This window comes from Haliaeetus albicilla, chromosome 10, assembly GCF_947461875.1.
Source record: "Haliaeetus albicilla chromosome 10, bHalAlb1.1, whole genome shotgun sequence".
NCBI lineage: Eukaryota > Metazoa > Chordata > Aves > Accipitriformes > Accipitridae > Haliaeetus > Haliaeetus albicilla.
In genome coordinates this window covers 17,126,781-17,142,806 of record NC_091492.1, presented here as the reverse complement: position 1 = coordinate 17,142,806, position 16,026 = coordinate 17,126,781, and the positions used below count along the sequence as shown (strand labels likewise).

The following is a 16,026-nucleotide window of genomic DNA, read 5'->3' as shown; positions in this document are numbered from 1 at the left end:
ACATAAGGGGAGGGAAAACATTCAAAGGGTCCTGTTGAATCTTTCATGATGGAAAAAGGAAAAAAAAAAATCTGTGCTTTGATGCCTGATGTTCTCCAATCTATGAAATAAAGGAAAAGAATCCTGAAAGTTTGGGCCATATTTACATTCACACACTTAGAGTTTTATTCATGTCCTCATAAATAAGTTATCTTTAACTGCAACCAGAAAAGGATCTTGTACAGTTTAGTACCCCTTTATGGTTGACATTGATTTAAAACACTCCATAAGGGGCATAGTACTGCAGGATCAATTAAAAGTAAATGCAGTCATGAAAGTTACATGAAGTACTGTCTGCCAGAGCCTTGCAGGCACCGTTCTTCATATGGCCATTTGCCATCTTAGCTAAACAGAAGAAGCAGCTGTATATGTAGTTTATTTCATGCTAATTGGTGGCCTTCTGGTGGGAAAGCAAAAGTCCCTGACCAAACCAAGTCTTCACAAATAAAAATCTTAAGCAGTTTTAAGAGGATTTTTAACTTAGTCTGTTAAAACATTCAGTCAAGTCTCTTTCAAAATAGCCACCAAACACGTATGCTGACTGTAGGGTCTCACCAAGGCAGGTTCATAAAACATTATTGTTAATTGCTATATTTGTGCTAAGAAATCAACAACAAACAAAACAAAAATCCAGACAAACTAATACTAGTGTGTCAGCTTTTCCTAGTTCCAACATTTTTTTGTCCATGACCTTAAACATAAAAAGAGAGATGAGTGTAAAATAAAGTATGTGTCGGATGGGAACCAGCCTTCCCATGTAATCTCTGCGGGGAAAAGAAGTTGTGATGAGTTTTCTGTTGTCCTTGCATGCAAAGCCAGTGATTCCAGCTTTGGTGAGCTCAGGAGCTGCACTGATTTGAGATTCCAGTATAGTGCTTAAAAGACAGCAAGCAGGAAACAGGGACTTTAGTTTTAGACGTTTTCACCCCTTCCAGTCCAGCTGACCAGAAGCAAACTGTACCACACTATAGGCTGTGGTACATTTTTAACCACAGTGGTTTTCGTAGAACCCCCCCAAAACTGTAGCAATAAGAAACCCTTTACAAGTTCTTTGAGCAACAGTAGTATAATGTCTTTTTCCAGTTGGGGGAGTTTCGTCCCTAAGGGCTGCCTGTGTGAAAAAAGGACACAACTTGCTATCCCAGAGTTACTGTTGGGAAGATACTGGAAGGGAACATTCAGCAATGGTAGAGCCTGAACCACAGGGCCTCCTATGGCCCCTGTAATCCTAATTTTTGTGTATATATTAACATTTGAATGAAACAGGAAATCTAAATTAGATAGTGCAAAAGATTGAGATCAGTTTTTGAAAGATGAGCTTTTAGAACATCCCAGAGATGTCAAATTTATGTACTCCTTACCCTGACCTAGCATTTTTTTTTCTAATCTGTCAAAGGACATATCTGTACAGAAAGTGGAGACCCATCTGCATCATTCCCATGTAGATGCTGCTTTGTCCGAACTTTTAAATTGTTATCTATTTTTTAGATACATGACAATATGTTTTTACTTAACCTCTCAGATAACATTTTATTAATTAATAAAATCTTTCCTTTAGTCCTCCCAATGGTAGCTGAAAGTGATAACTGGATTTCTGAAGAGTTAGTGCTGATTATCATAAATATAATTTCTTACCTATTCACTCGCTTAGCTCTGATCTGCCCATAGTTCTATTGACATTTCATCACAAGTGTTTTACCTGTTTCTTGAGAACGTGGGAGCATCATCTGTGAAATGCCAGTTTGTTGGCAAGTTTTTTGTTTATACCGCAAGACCAAAGTGTTTTGTAGCTGGAATTCATTGCAGTGGTCTCTAGGTAGTGGCTGGTTACTAAATCCCTGGTAAAAGAATGCTAATAAGGTAGATGGGACAGGATCTGTCCATTTAAACTTATGTTGAGTGCCAGTAATTTCAGTGATACATGGCGTGGCCAGAATCAAAGTGAGAAGTTCAACACAGCTTATTATCTTTATCTATAAACAACTGTTTATTGTATTACAGAAAACAAACCACTGGACAGCTATAGGATAAACACCTGTTTAAATCTGTTTCCCAGACTAGATTGTACTGTAAGTTATATGATAATTAGAGGATGCATATACTTAGGTTAATTGCCAGCTAACAATATTAAGTTGTTGCAATGTGGTATAATACGTGCCAAGAAAATCCTGTATATTTGTGTTTTCTACTGCTAACACAAATACCTGTGTACTAAAACATAACAAAAAAATACATGTTTGAAATATTTCCATTCTCCTCCTGAGGGACCGTATTTCAACGTAGGGTGTCAATAATAAAAAGATAGACTGTGCGAGAGTACCCTCTCTCTGTACTGCCATCATATTCTCTTTAGATTGTTGATACTTATGGATAATATGCTCACATAATATGTGTCAGTCTATCAATTTAACATCACTTTTTCCAATGAAAGATAGTCCAAGTTTGGACATCTTTTGGCAAGACTGGGGACTTTTGTCAGGACAAACTGAACAAACAGGCCTGGCTGTAAATAACAAGATGAAGTATGCTGGTTTTAGTCACCAAGTGATGGAGTCGCTCCTCTTATAAGTCATTATAATTATATGCATGTGCACTGTTACAGAGACATTTATTCAGTCAATACTTGCTCAGAATCTTAGTATTATAAATACAGGACTATGGGAAATTTATTCTGATAGTTTGGCAGCTTCGATAACATAATGCAATAATTGACCACGGTACATTCTTTGGAACTTTGCAGAGATTTTATTTAAAAGAGTAATAACATAAATAGCTCTGCAACATGGTACTTTGACAGCTTTTATGAAGACAGAAAGAGAACTTTTTACTTCATCTTTGTAAACAAGAACTCATTTCCTAAATATTTTGCTTTTAGACCCACTCACATATAGTTGAAGGGCGGCAAATTCTCAAATTATTTTTGATAATTCAAAGCTCCTGAGGAAAGTAAAACCAAAAAAATTCTAATAGTTTGTACCAATCTGATTTGGGGGAAATGCTTCCTTGACCTCACATCTGAAGCTCAATTTAATATGAGGAAGACATCCCAGCTGGGCACTCTGGTAGAGTAAGAGCGACTGCATATCAGTCTGACATCCTCTACCAGCTCCAGTCATGGTCACTCGTCAGTGCTCTAAGGAAAGCAAAACAAAAACCAGAAGCCAAATTATACATCAAAAGGGAAACAGTTTCTTCTCCTGCACTGCTGGCAACCAGCGGACCACCTCAGAATGGGATTTATATACTATGTCAGAAAGAAACAGTCAACAAACAGTCCTTTCAGTCTACACCACCCCGTATCTACAACATCAATCTGTATAGCCAAATATTCACATTACAAATTTATTTTTTAAATTCCAGGATTACCCTGATTTCAGGCATAGAGTCCTTTCTAGAAAGCATACTAAACTTGTAAATAATATTTACATTTTTTAATGAAGTGATATATATGTAGAAATAATTGCTCTTCTCTGTGACATTTTGCACATTAATTGAGTGATGCATTATATAGCCAAAGCACAAGCTGAGCTGAAGACTTTAAAGATAATTTTTTTTTATTGGGAAGACAGGAAAGTCTGATGATTCTGGGGAAGAGCAGTCCCAAAAGAAAAGATCTCATATAGGCAAGCTCAAGCCACATTAAGAATGTTGAAATGCTCTAGACGTTGTCTTGTAACGGCTTTCCCCCCCCCCCATCCTGATCAAATAACACAGCATCATCTTGGATATGTGCATCTCTGAAAAAAAAGGGAAAAAAAAAGCCCTTTACTTGGTATTGATATATTTGAAGCTTGTGGTATCCTAATGCCACCTTGCCAAGTCAGAGCATAAAAACATTGGAAATATTTTCTATTCAGATATATTTCTACTGAGATAGCATGAAAATATGATATCATTCTAGAAAGACTGAATTTAACAGAAAAAATAAGTTTCTGGGTAGATCAGGGGTTACAAAGGGTTACTACAAATATGGGATAATATTATTAAGGAGCAGTTATGAAGTGATGCTCTGGCATTCTTAAATTAGTGTTATGCTTACTAATGTTGAGAGAGACCCAGCATGAGTTTTGTGATCAGCGAAAGGACTGGTGCAGCATAGATCAAATAACATATTTTATAGTCTGTTATTCAATAGATCCAACTCTGTGAACAAGATACTTAAGTTGTGTCTGATTTCAATATTGTTCTGAAAGAATAATGGTGAGGAAATAATAGCACTTTTGTAGTAGTAATGGTATTAGAAATATTAGAAGTATTTAGAAGCAGTAACAGTATTTTTGTTCGTGTCTGCATGTAGAACAAATGGGTGGAAACAAAGGAGTGATCTATGGTGCTGGAGAAGGTTTCATATTATGTGCTGAGCAGCACTCTATGATGATGTTTGCTATTTGAAGGTAATTCATAGCACAGTACAGATTTAGACTCAGTTCTAGTGTGAATTTAGCTGGATAGTGTGTACCTTTACTTGAGTATAGTTTTACTATTCAGTCTAATTTTGTTTGTTTGCTTTCAGCTTTGCATAATTAATTAAAAAGTCTGGTTAATGCAAGAGAAACAGCATGTCCAACTGTTTCTCACAGATGTCAATTGAAATGAGCTATCAAATTAATGCCATATGACAATGACAGTTTTGTAAATCATCCTTTGACCTGATTTGCCTCTGAAAGAGTTTATGCCAAAAATATTTATTCTAATATAGGCACATACCGACCATTTTTATCCCACCCACAAGCAATTTATCCTCGAGTCATAATGTAGAAAAACTATTTGGAATTAGTTGGAAGTTTTGCTTGATAAAGGAGTCTAGGTTTGACTGCTAAACCAGCCAGTCCCAGAATCTAATTTTTACTGTTAGTATAATATATTATTATATTCTCTCTACTACTACTATCAGCAATGTTAATGATAGCTACTGATTACCTTCTGTATTATTAGGAATAGGGAATATTTGTAATTGTTTTCAACAAGTAGAAGCTTGAGGTCACGGATCAACCAGTGTACTGCAATGAAAGTGCATTAACTCATGGGTCAAAATTCTAATTTAATAGCAAAAAGGCTCTAAACTTTTTGTTCATTGAAATTTCCATGTTTCTTTCAGAGTACTTTATTCCTAGTAAAGGAAAACATTTTTTAATTAAGCAGAAGGAATGTAATCATGGAATTGTTACATTTCTTTCATGGAAGCTAAAAAAATACACAGTATAATTAAAAATAACATATGATCATTAATGAAAAAGTCATTGTCTGTCCCTGATGCCAGAATTCTTGCTTGACAGGAAAGAGGGAAGAATCTGGCATATTAAAAGAAGCTGTTTATTGAAAAAATATTAAAATATACTAGAAGTTTCATTTTCATACATTATATGATTTAATACCATCCTACAAAAGAAAAGAAAAAAAATGTGTTTGTACCTTTATTTGAGTCTTTAGGGTGAAGAAAGAAGGCAGGAATTGTTTGGCAGATATTTTAGATTGTTTGCTTTAAAGTTGGGTTTTGTGCTTGTTTTTAACTGAGAACTATCATGAATAAGAAACAGTTGTTTCTCTGGTTTTTTTCCTGGAGGATCCCTTTGTCTCAAGAGGACTAGAAAGGAATCTTTCACAAAGATTTTCTCTCAGTTGTGGTATTGCTGATGTCAAGCATGCAAAAATCGTGAGTCAGCACTCCAAAAGTCACGAGACTGCATTTTAAAAAAAGTGATCATTTAAAATATATATGTCGCACTCTTTTTTGAGCCTTTATGGTAAATATATAGCATATTTTTATACTTTTTCTGCAAACTGAAATCTTATTTTTCAAAACAAAACAAGAAAAAAGAAGAAACAGATGAGCTTTCTTAAAAATTTGCATGACTCCCAGAAATGGGTGTCTGAAGAATGTTTGAAATGTTACAAACATTGCGACGTAATTGCAGGTGTTGGCAACATGGCAATTATTTGTGAGAACTTTGATCTAAATTGAGGTCAATAAAAACAAATGAAAAAACTGACTGAAAGAAAAGCAAAGAAACCTTCCTTCGCATTTCAGAAGCTTGGGCTGCTGTAATACCATTTGTTCAGCAGTCCTCCCAAGAAATCCTCCAGCTCAAATTCAGGAGAATAGGCCTCGTGTATTTAAGGTTAAATAAAAAGACATATACACATCTGATTACCAGATACAAGATATAGTCAGATAATGACAAATAACACTTTGATTTTGGCAAAAAAAGAATAGGCAAACTAGCGCAGATGCTGCTGTTACAAAGATATAAGACCTTTACCACAGTTTAAAAGACAAAGACTATTTGAATCTAACAACGTGGTTTCTGGCCAGAAAAAGCTACAATTATTTTTAAAAATGTCACCTCATTCACATTCAATGATCACAGAAAATGGAAACATTTTAAGGAGTAATTGTAAACATCTGCTAAAGAAAAAACGAAAACATGACTAAGACAGAAATGAGTTGCCAACATAAAGTATTGTGTGAACAGATCCACCAGAAAAACACCATTTCTGTGGATGGGTTCTATCTGGAATGTGAAAAAATTGATGATTATAAAGAAGATCAGAATCCACCTAAAAAACATTTCACTTTAAGTCAGTCTGGCCGTCTACTCAAATATCAAGGAATGTGGCTACACTTGCATTTCTGCAGCAGCTTCGGCCCCTGCTGCTTCTCCTGCCGTGTTCCAACAGAAGCGTGTGCACAGGCACAGTGAACTGGACTCAAACTAATCTAACAATTTTATTCCTTTCTTTTTCGGCTGGGTTATTTTGCAACTGGATCAGTTAGGAAAAAGTCAATGGCATTGTGGATGGTGATGATAGCTCATACAGGAGTGCTGCTAGCTTTCTGACCATTGCCTTGAAATACTGATTTCAAACTTTGGTGCTGTAATGACAACATAAGTGAAGGTAAGTCAGATCCCTCTGTTTCTTAGAAAGCATTCTCCCAAACTGAGGGCAAGAAACAAGTGGAAGGCATCTATAGATCTACACCTCAGCACAGCGTTTAAAGTTGTTGAGTGGCTTGCAAGACAGAGGGCTGCTTTGTCAGATCTATTTACTCCAGCACAGAGAAACAAAATGACAGTTAACACAGAAGAGAAAGTAAAGGTGTGAATTGCTCAATTTTCCAGGCAGAACTGTGCTGGTTAAAGATGTTTCCATGACCAGCTCATACCGCTGAATGTAGAGATACAACGCCACGTGTCCTCTGACACAAGTGATCATGTGCACATTTTCTAAAACACTGCAGGCAGCCTGGGTTTGTTCAAGTCATCTTTTCTTAATGCCAAACATTACATCTATAAACAGCTGTTCTGATTGAAAATGTTTTATCACCATCCATTGGTAGAAGCTTGCAACTCCCCCAGTTCTGCTGGCTGACTGGTTCAGTTAACTTATTCCTATCTATCCCTTTCTGTAATTGGGGAAACCCAACCAGATTACATGCGGCTGTGGGCAGACAAGCTGTGCTGGGTTAAATGGTTAGTGAGCACAGGTGCCTTGTATTGTCTTCCCATCCTGCAGCTTTCCCTGTCCAGAGAGTCTGCTGACTGTCCAGTCTCTGGTCAAACAGATGATACTTAGTCATCTCCCCGCCCCCCCTCCCTTCTTTTTGGTTTTGGTTTTGGTTTTGGTTTGGGGGTTTTTTGGGGGAGGGGGAGGGGGTCTGTTTGGGTTTTTTTTTAAACTGGATTAACCTGCTGTTTGAATTCCCTACATTGCTACAGGAATGCCTGCCCTTCTGCAGCGCAGGGGGCAACACTGGAAAAACAAATACCTGCTGGCAAGGTAGGTGTGATTCTTTGCTCCAGTGGCAATGTTAGTTTGAATACAAGGCAAACCATCAATTAAAAAAAATAAAATAAAATAAACAGGCCCATGATCTTCAGAATTGACCAGAGTGTCAAAAGGAACTTCCAGGAAATGGGAGTTCTAGGAGAAGACTCCTAGAGACCTTGCTGATTAGCTCTCTAAAAAAAACCTTTGAAATCATAAGAACAACAAAGTAGCTTGATGTCAGTGACATATTATAGTTCATACTTGGGCTGTGTGCTGGTTATATCGCTAAGTTATAGGAGCTTAGAACCCTGAAGAAAGACTGTGATGGTGGAGGGTGGGTGGTATTTAGTGTTATGTTTATCATATGCTCTTAAATCTCAAAATGCATATAAAGGTGGGGTTCAGGGAGGTGTGCTTTTGCTGCTGGATGTCTAGAAATTCAGTATGTGGAGACATGAGGACTCTGAGCAGGTTGCCTCTATTTGGGTGTCAGTTGAATCTATGCTCCAGAAACATAGCAGGAAGCCCAATTTCCTTAAACTCCTGAGCAATCAAAGCCAAATACTCATGAAAGGCATCTTTCTAAGGGATTTCCTTGGAATATGGCATAGGATTTCAGAAGATCTATGATAAGAGTTTTTGAAGATCTCAAAATCTGTGAAATATTGACTGTGTACTTTCAAACTGCATTTTTTTTTTTTTGGTAATTTGGTAATGGAGAATTGGCTGCTGGTTTTAGCCTGTGGCCAGGAAGACAGTAACAGCAGTTGTATAATAAATCAGCAGAGAACCAGCTTTTGACGTTCTCACAATGAACTGCGAGCAAGCTAGTATTTCCTGAGAAAGTTATTCTATTCTTTTTATCTAGGTTGAAGAACCCAAAACTAAACCTATTTCCCAGCTCTGGAATCCCCACTATTGATAGAAGATGATTCTGCATAAAGAATATAGGTAAAAATAACATTTTTGCTTACCTTTAAGGAAATAAGAACTTCCAGAGGTGTCATAAGACTAGTAAATCTTATTAAACTGAGATTGTCATCCTGAATATTTCTAGATAATAGGAAAAGAAATGGGGTTCAAAACTACCATTTTAATTAAGTACCAGCCCTCTAGGTTTATGGTGTGCTGCCTTCATCAAAGCCATAGGTCACAAGCCATGCGTTCCATGATAAGTTAAGCCTGGGTTTAGGCTCCTGTTACTGGATCAAAATGGTGCAATGAAATGATACAAAGTATTGAAGTGGACTAAAGCCTCCCTGTTGGTTCAAAATTTGTTTAAAAAAATCTTGACTTTTTACTTGCAGGCTTTATGCGTGACTAGAAACCACCTTTTCAACGTCTAATTTTAATCCTGTTTAAGTAGTACTCGTCATTTTTGTCATAGAATGAAAACCATAAAGCTGGCAAAAAAATACATATACGGTATGCTTTGGCTGTTTTCATAGAGTTGCCATTGTAAGCCTATGACTAAGAAATACTGATCATACATACTGAGGAAGTATTGATCATAACAGATCTGTTATTAACATCATGGAACCACAACTGTCTAAACTCTTTGTTTTTCTCCTGGGTCAATTGCACCAGTCTAAAACTTGACCCATTGCTCTGTCTACTCCTGATATATTTGATTATCCTACATAAAATACTAGAAAAAGAAAGCATAAGTAGGAAGTTTAATATTCTCCCATGGTCTGTGTATTTTGAGTATAACATGTCTCAAACCATGATTACAGGCTTTTTTTCCCCAAAATATTTGCATTGTAGAAGCTGGTTTAAAGAAAAATGACCAGTTAAATAAAAGTTTAATCTCTCAGAGCTATTTTGTGTTTCTTCATTGTCTCTCCACTTTAAGCTCTGTTCTTATCAGAAGGAAACCAGAAGAATGTTGGTTTTAATCACTGATTGTAAATGTGACAACCTGTATTTTTAGCAGTGGTATTTGTTAGTTTTAGGGAACAGAGATATGGAGATGTTAGAGGACAAAATAAGATACCTATATTCCTTCATGGACTTCAGTGGGATTCCCAGAAACTGCCTGAGGGTACAACATTTTTATTTTCTAATAATTAAATTTATCTGAGTTTTATGAGCCAACTACTTTTTTTTTTTTTTTTTTGGTTAAACCAAAATTAATCTGGAATAATTTTGTGTTCATCAGCAGTATTGTTCAGATATACACTAGGCCAGTTAATGTGGAATTGTACCTACTGGACAGTTATTACTAGGGCATTGCCACCTTTTAGATGCAGTCTAGCAATTTAGCTCAGTAACAGACAGAGAGCAGATATTATACTGACTTCATATGCAGACTCTTTGCTTAAAATACACAAAATTAATGAGATGGAAATTTTTTTCTTCAGGGCCATGATGCGCTTTTTTCTAGTAGGAGGGAAACAAAACTGGAATGTGATTGATGAGTCAGAAGGATATCAGTCTTTGTTACTGGCTCAAAAAGCTTCAAAATGGGAAAAGTGGCAGTAGAATACAACCTTTTTATTTTCAGTACTGCAACATACTTCATATCTGAAGATACAACCTTTGGTTTTCATTTTACTGTCTTGATTCATCTTGATTCATTGGACTGCAAAACAGATTAATTCAACTAAGTAACAGTAGCATGGCTTTCAGCTCCCCCATAACTAGCATAGTGTCTCCTTTATGCTAACTGAATCTTCTACCAATTTCAAAGGGCACTTTTAGTTCATGTGAGAAGAAGGGATTGACCACAATTTTGTAGCCTGAGCTCTTTACAGCAAGTGCTAAAATCCTGCATTTGGACACTAACATCATCACAACAAATCTTTCCATCAGTCAGCGTAAGCCCTACCAGCGCAGGGCTGTGAATGGCACCTCAGTATCTTCCCAAGGGTTCCCCTGCCACATGCCGGGCTCCCAAGGTTTCTAGTGCTCCTGTTACTCGTATTCAGCCTTAGCATAAACATCACATTGATATTAATGGCATGAACATATCACTCTGGTTTTGCTTTAGAAAAACTGGATAAAGGAAAATGACGTCATACACAAAGCTGACATCCAGAGACTGCATAAAGAGCCCCAAAGTCTCCCTAGGTTCACTTAGGAACAAGATTAGGACTAGGGTTTGACTCTTCATCCTGACGATGCAGAGCTGTTCGTTTGGGGTTTAGTTTTGGTTGGGTTTTGATTGGTTTGTTGGGGGTTTTTTTGGTTTTGTTTTGTTCTGTTTTTTAACAGTTAACTTTAAGGGGAAATAATTATAAAAGTTCTACATGTTTACTTTTAAACACAGCATTTTTTCCACTCTGCCCCAAGTCTGACATTTTAATGACCTGCTTTGCCTTGGTTTTTACTGGCAGCATATATTGAAGGGGTATTTTATGTACAGTTTTAACATTTGAACAACACAGCTCCGTGTTCTGTCACTCTTTTATGTTGTGGAAAATGTCTTTCAGGTTTTTATTTCTTTTAATTGCTTACTAATTTGAGGGCATTTTTGCAAATGTCTTTAGAAACTTTCAGATTTATCATTGGAAAGGGCTATTAATTTAAGAAGAGCAAGCAAAGTAAAGGCTGCATATATTTTCACTCAAATTACTATCCTAAATGACTCCATGGGGGGTTTCTTATAGGGGTCACTGAAAGGCAGAAAGGAATGTTTTTACTTCTTTGCTTTGTCACAAAAATTAGGTTACAAGGGCTATAAATGCAGGTAATACTTTTTATTACTAGATTTTCCTCTGTAATGAATATAACATTTCTTCTTTTCATATAACGATACCCGCTGAATGTCTTAGTACTTTGCATGTTTACTCTTACCTTTAACAAGGGTCTAAAGTAATTCCCTTTTAAAAGGCTTGCAAGCAATCTGAAGGCAAGAAAGAAATCCTGTATGGCAGGATCGCTGCTGGAAGTGGGAGATTGAAGGGGGACACTGTCTTGCCTGCTGCCAACAAGCTCATCAATAACACCAATCCTTGAGTAGGTGAGGTAGCGAGAAGTAAAATCTAAAACTGGAGAAGTCACAAGTCTGAATCAGAAAGACCAGAACATCTTGCAATGCAAAATACAAAATTGGTCACATATTTTCCTGCTATAAAACACATTGCTCTGCCAGTCTGCCAGAATCCACATTTACATGATTCTCTAGTTCCAAAAAGGGGTTAGTCTCACTATTGCTTTGAGATTTGGGTCACGTTGTTAAACTGGGATAGCAGCTCCACCTCGGCAAGGCTCTTTAACAGCTGATCCAGCAAGCCTGCTACGGTTGTTCAGTATGACTAGGCTCACGGGGCTCTCTCTTCTTGGGATTACACCTCCTTCCCAGCTTCGCTCTTCAAGAGGCCATTAATGTTCTCTGAAAGGCGGCCACTCATCAGTAGCTCTGTAAGGCCAATCTACTTTGATCTTAGCCTCAGAAATAAAATGATGAGGGATAAGAGTTCAAAGTATAAGAAGAAACTCAATATGAAAAGAATGTACCACATCTTAATAAGTAATGAGAATTCCCTCCATTCGTTGCTGTTGTAAGGAAAAATAGTTTAATATCTTTATGGGATTAGGACTCCGTGGTACTTTGCTAATGAGTGGCCAGAGCTATTAAGATTTTCCTTATGTCTCCAGATAGGCTGGCAAACAAACATCAATAAACAATGGCAAGCCTAAGACTGGCTATTAAGATTTTGATCTGGCAAGTATTTCATTAATGGGGCTAACATGTTGAGTTATTTTGATTGTAGACCCAACAGAGCAAATATATAACACAGAATTTCAATCTTTTCCTTACAAGCAACCTGAGGATTAAGGAAATTACCAGTAATGAATGGCTGCTTTTTACCAAAGTTTATCACAAATGACCCTGGATTCTGAAGTGTTGCTATTCAAGTAGCTGTAGATGGACAGGAGATTCAGAAAATTACCAGTGAGGACAAAATTCCGTGGTTTTTACTGGTTTGCTCTGAACTGAGGAGATATCATTCACATGAACACTTAGCCTGCATAGCATTGACAAATACCAGCAAATTTAGCTTTCATAAGTGTATTTGAGAAAGATTAGCACACACCATTCAGTTCAAGTTTTAGTTTTTAGGTTAGCTGCCTTTCATATTAATCAGCTTTGTGTTTTTTCAGGGCTGCCTTTTCTGTGTAAGAGCAGTGGGTGAATGCCATGTTTAATAACCCCTTACACTGACTAATTCCTTTTTCCAGCAATTGTGTGGTTTCCAAAAAAATTAAATTTGTATAATTGGAAGAAGAAACGTAGAAATGAATGTTGTTTGTCCTTAAAGTGCTAGAGAAGCTTAAGTTTCAAGGAGTCACGTAGCCCTTTCAGGACCATTTACTGTTCCTCAAATTCCTTTCTATTTATTTTTCCAAGTCCTATAAGTATAGTAGGATTTAAGGTCAGCACAAGATACTTTTTCACTTGATCAGCTCAGATGCTAATTGTCGCAATGAAGTATAGCATTCTAAGGAGAGTGAGATATTTCACATGCAAATTCTGATTTTCTGAGGGTGATGGCAGGAATTACTAGCAAGGATTTTCATCAGATCAATGTCAAAACCTCATTTCCTTATTCACTTTTCATGACTGATAAATAGCCATGCCATCTCTCTCTAGTGTCAGTTCACCTACCTAGAAAGTCTCTGCTTGACAGACAGCAATTTCATTTTCCTTTTGGAAAATGTTTGAGAAGTATCAGTGACTTGTACAATAGAGGCCAAGCATGAAAAACTTGTCGGTCAAGAGAACGTCACCCCATAAATGTCCCTAGCAGCTCTTTTCTCCTTTTTGATTCGAAAGGAGAGCAACTTTAATTAATTTATTGGTCAGCATCTGTTTAACAGGCATATGTCTGATGGTTTTGTGAACACACCTGGTCTATTTTTTAATGTAACCTCCAAAAAGATTTTGATCTTATTTTTAGCTTTAACCTTATAAAAATGTAACAGCACAAAGAATTCTTACAGTGACTAAACTCTTTTTTTTCTTTTTTTTTTTTTTTAATTTAAATCCCAGTTTCAAAGGAATTTAGCCATGACCTGGATTTTAATTTTCTTGGGGATTTTACTAATGCTTGAGGGGGAAAATCTGGTACATTTTCAGCATATTAAATACCTGTTTGTGTCAAAGTAGTCATTAGATTTCTAATTCATTTGATTGCAGTACAGTGATACAGCAAGGGGTATGTCTGGATATTTATCATCTTTAGTTATGCTATCATTAGAATATGATTTCTTTATTTTCATTATTGGGACATGCTACAGTAAATGCACCTAAATATTGCTCAATTTTGAAACCACTTAATTATCCTGTCATTGGTGCAACATTATTCAATTTTACATTAAAATTGTTTTCCTGGAGACCTTAGCTAGATTCAAATAAACTGTTCATTTTTGGCAACCAGGAAGAAATGGAGTCCTTGTAAAAATCAGACTTTGGAGTGAGGAAGTTGGCGATTTTTTTCATTAGTTTCATAGGGCTTATTGTTCCTATTCTGGAAACTTTATAGCTGCAATCACCTACGGCTAGAATCTGATTTTTACTGAGGTGCTATAATAATTATACTAAGTACTTTCTGTTTGTCACTGACAAACAGCAATCCTTGAATGTCACTTAAGGAAAATAGAAACTTTTATGTTGTGGGTTAGTTTCCAAAAGTTCATGGTTTGAGTTCTCAGGAATAAGTGCAAGCTTTTCATTAAACCAAACCAAACCAAAAAAAAACTACCCTAGGTTTTGCATATAACCAGGAAATCTCTCAAACTGTTGAACATATTCACAGAGATGTTCAGGGCAGTGGGGAGGAATATATGAAAAAGAACAAGAATTTGCAGAAACTTTGAGTTCCTTAAATAAAATATTTTGCTAAGAAACTTAAATATGACTTACTGAGAACTGAAGGTTGACAAGTTTAACTAAATACTGTAATAGCAAAACAAACAAAAACCTTTCAGTTCGCTTGTGGATTAGCAGTTAATACTCTGAAATCCACAAGCTACAGCTATCTGTGCTGTTATAATCCAAAAGAAGAACTCTACATTTTATGTTTTTCAAAGGAAGATCTTAATCACCTCTTTGTAAGCCACCAAACCCCTTATTAAAAGTCTGGGCCCAATCCTCCCTTGAAAGAGTGGCCCCAGTGAACTATGGTCTTTGATCCTAAATTGAGAACAACTCCTACTGAAGGTAATGGTATGTGATTAAGGACTGCAGAATTTGGGCCACTGACATTAGTGAGACTGGCTGCTGCCATGAGTAAAGAGCAATTTCATAAGATTAAGGACCACTGTTACATTTGGTATCTGTATTCTTATTAACTCTTCTTCATTATTTATTCAGCTTAAATAAGATGAACAATATTACCTTGTCAATACCAACATTAATCAGCGGAAACAAGTGAAAATGACTGGAGTGGGGGGTTTTTTTAATTAAAACTTATGTTTATAGCATAAATACTATGTAATACAAAAACTATCAATGAAACAGTTGCTAGTCTTGCTCTTTGATATCATGTTTTTTAAATAAGTTACTGACAATATGAATCATCAAACTTAATTTTCTGTTAACATTAACTTGGTCCCACACACATACAAATTGCTTTTCTGTCACACTAAATGTGTCCTAGTAGATGCATTCCGCAAGGGGACCTAGAGAGCTGGGACTGGCCACCTGCTCCAGCCTGGCACAGGGTGCCGTGTCCTCCACTTGGGAGGGAAGGAAATAATGGAACATTCTCCCCTGATTCTTATGTGCAAATGTGGGCATGTATAGTATAACATTAACAGCTGGGCTGTTCAGTTAACTTCTACAACCAAACCGGAGTAAAAGTCTCTCTGCTAAATGGATTAGTATTTTCTCCCTCCTTAGGGACTGGGGAGATCCCTCAGCTGACTCTGTACATTGTCTCTAAGAATGCAGGTAGAAGTACTACCCCGCAAGCTTAGGGATGGTAACTTTTCTGAGGTGGGGAGAGTGTCTGAACTGGCTCGGTTTGCTTCTCTGTAACTTCAGTTTACCTACAAAACCAGGCCTTGTGACAGCTGTGATACTGAGGTACCAGAAACATCATTTGGGGATTAAAAAAAAAAACACAAAAAACAAACCCAAACACAAAATCAGACATCTAACTTGCCCTACCTGAACTTTGTAAAAGTCAGTGGCACGTTGCTGATTTCAGATTTTTGTGTTTGTCACAAATAGGAAATGTTGAAAGAACCTAGAGCTTAACAGCTTAG

The 16,026-nt window shown here is 36.7% G+C and overlaps 1 long non-coding RNA gene across 2 annotated transcripts in view; it reads left to right on the top strand.

Annotated features, from left to right (window-relative positions):
* Positions 1-3,963: 3,963 nt before the first annotated feature.
* Positions 3,964-16,026, top strand: part of LOC138687265 (uncharacterized) — a 31,982-nt gene continuing 19,919 nt past the window's right edge. The window contains exons 1-3 of one of the 2 annotated variants that reach the window (XR_011326534.1): positions 3,964-6,936; positions 7,758-7,818; positions 8,678-8,760. This is a non-coding gene — a long non-coding RNA (uncharacterized lncRNA). Of the gene's footprint in view, positions 6,937-7,706; positions 7,819-8,677; positions 8,761-16,026 lie in introns of those variants that run through there. The other variant, XR_011326533.1, reaches the window with a different exon arrangement.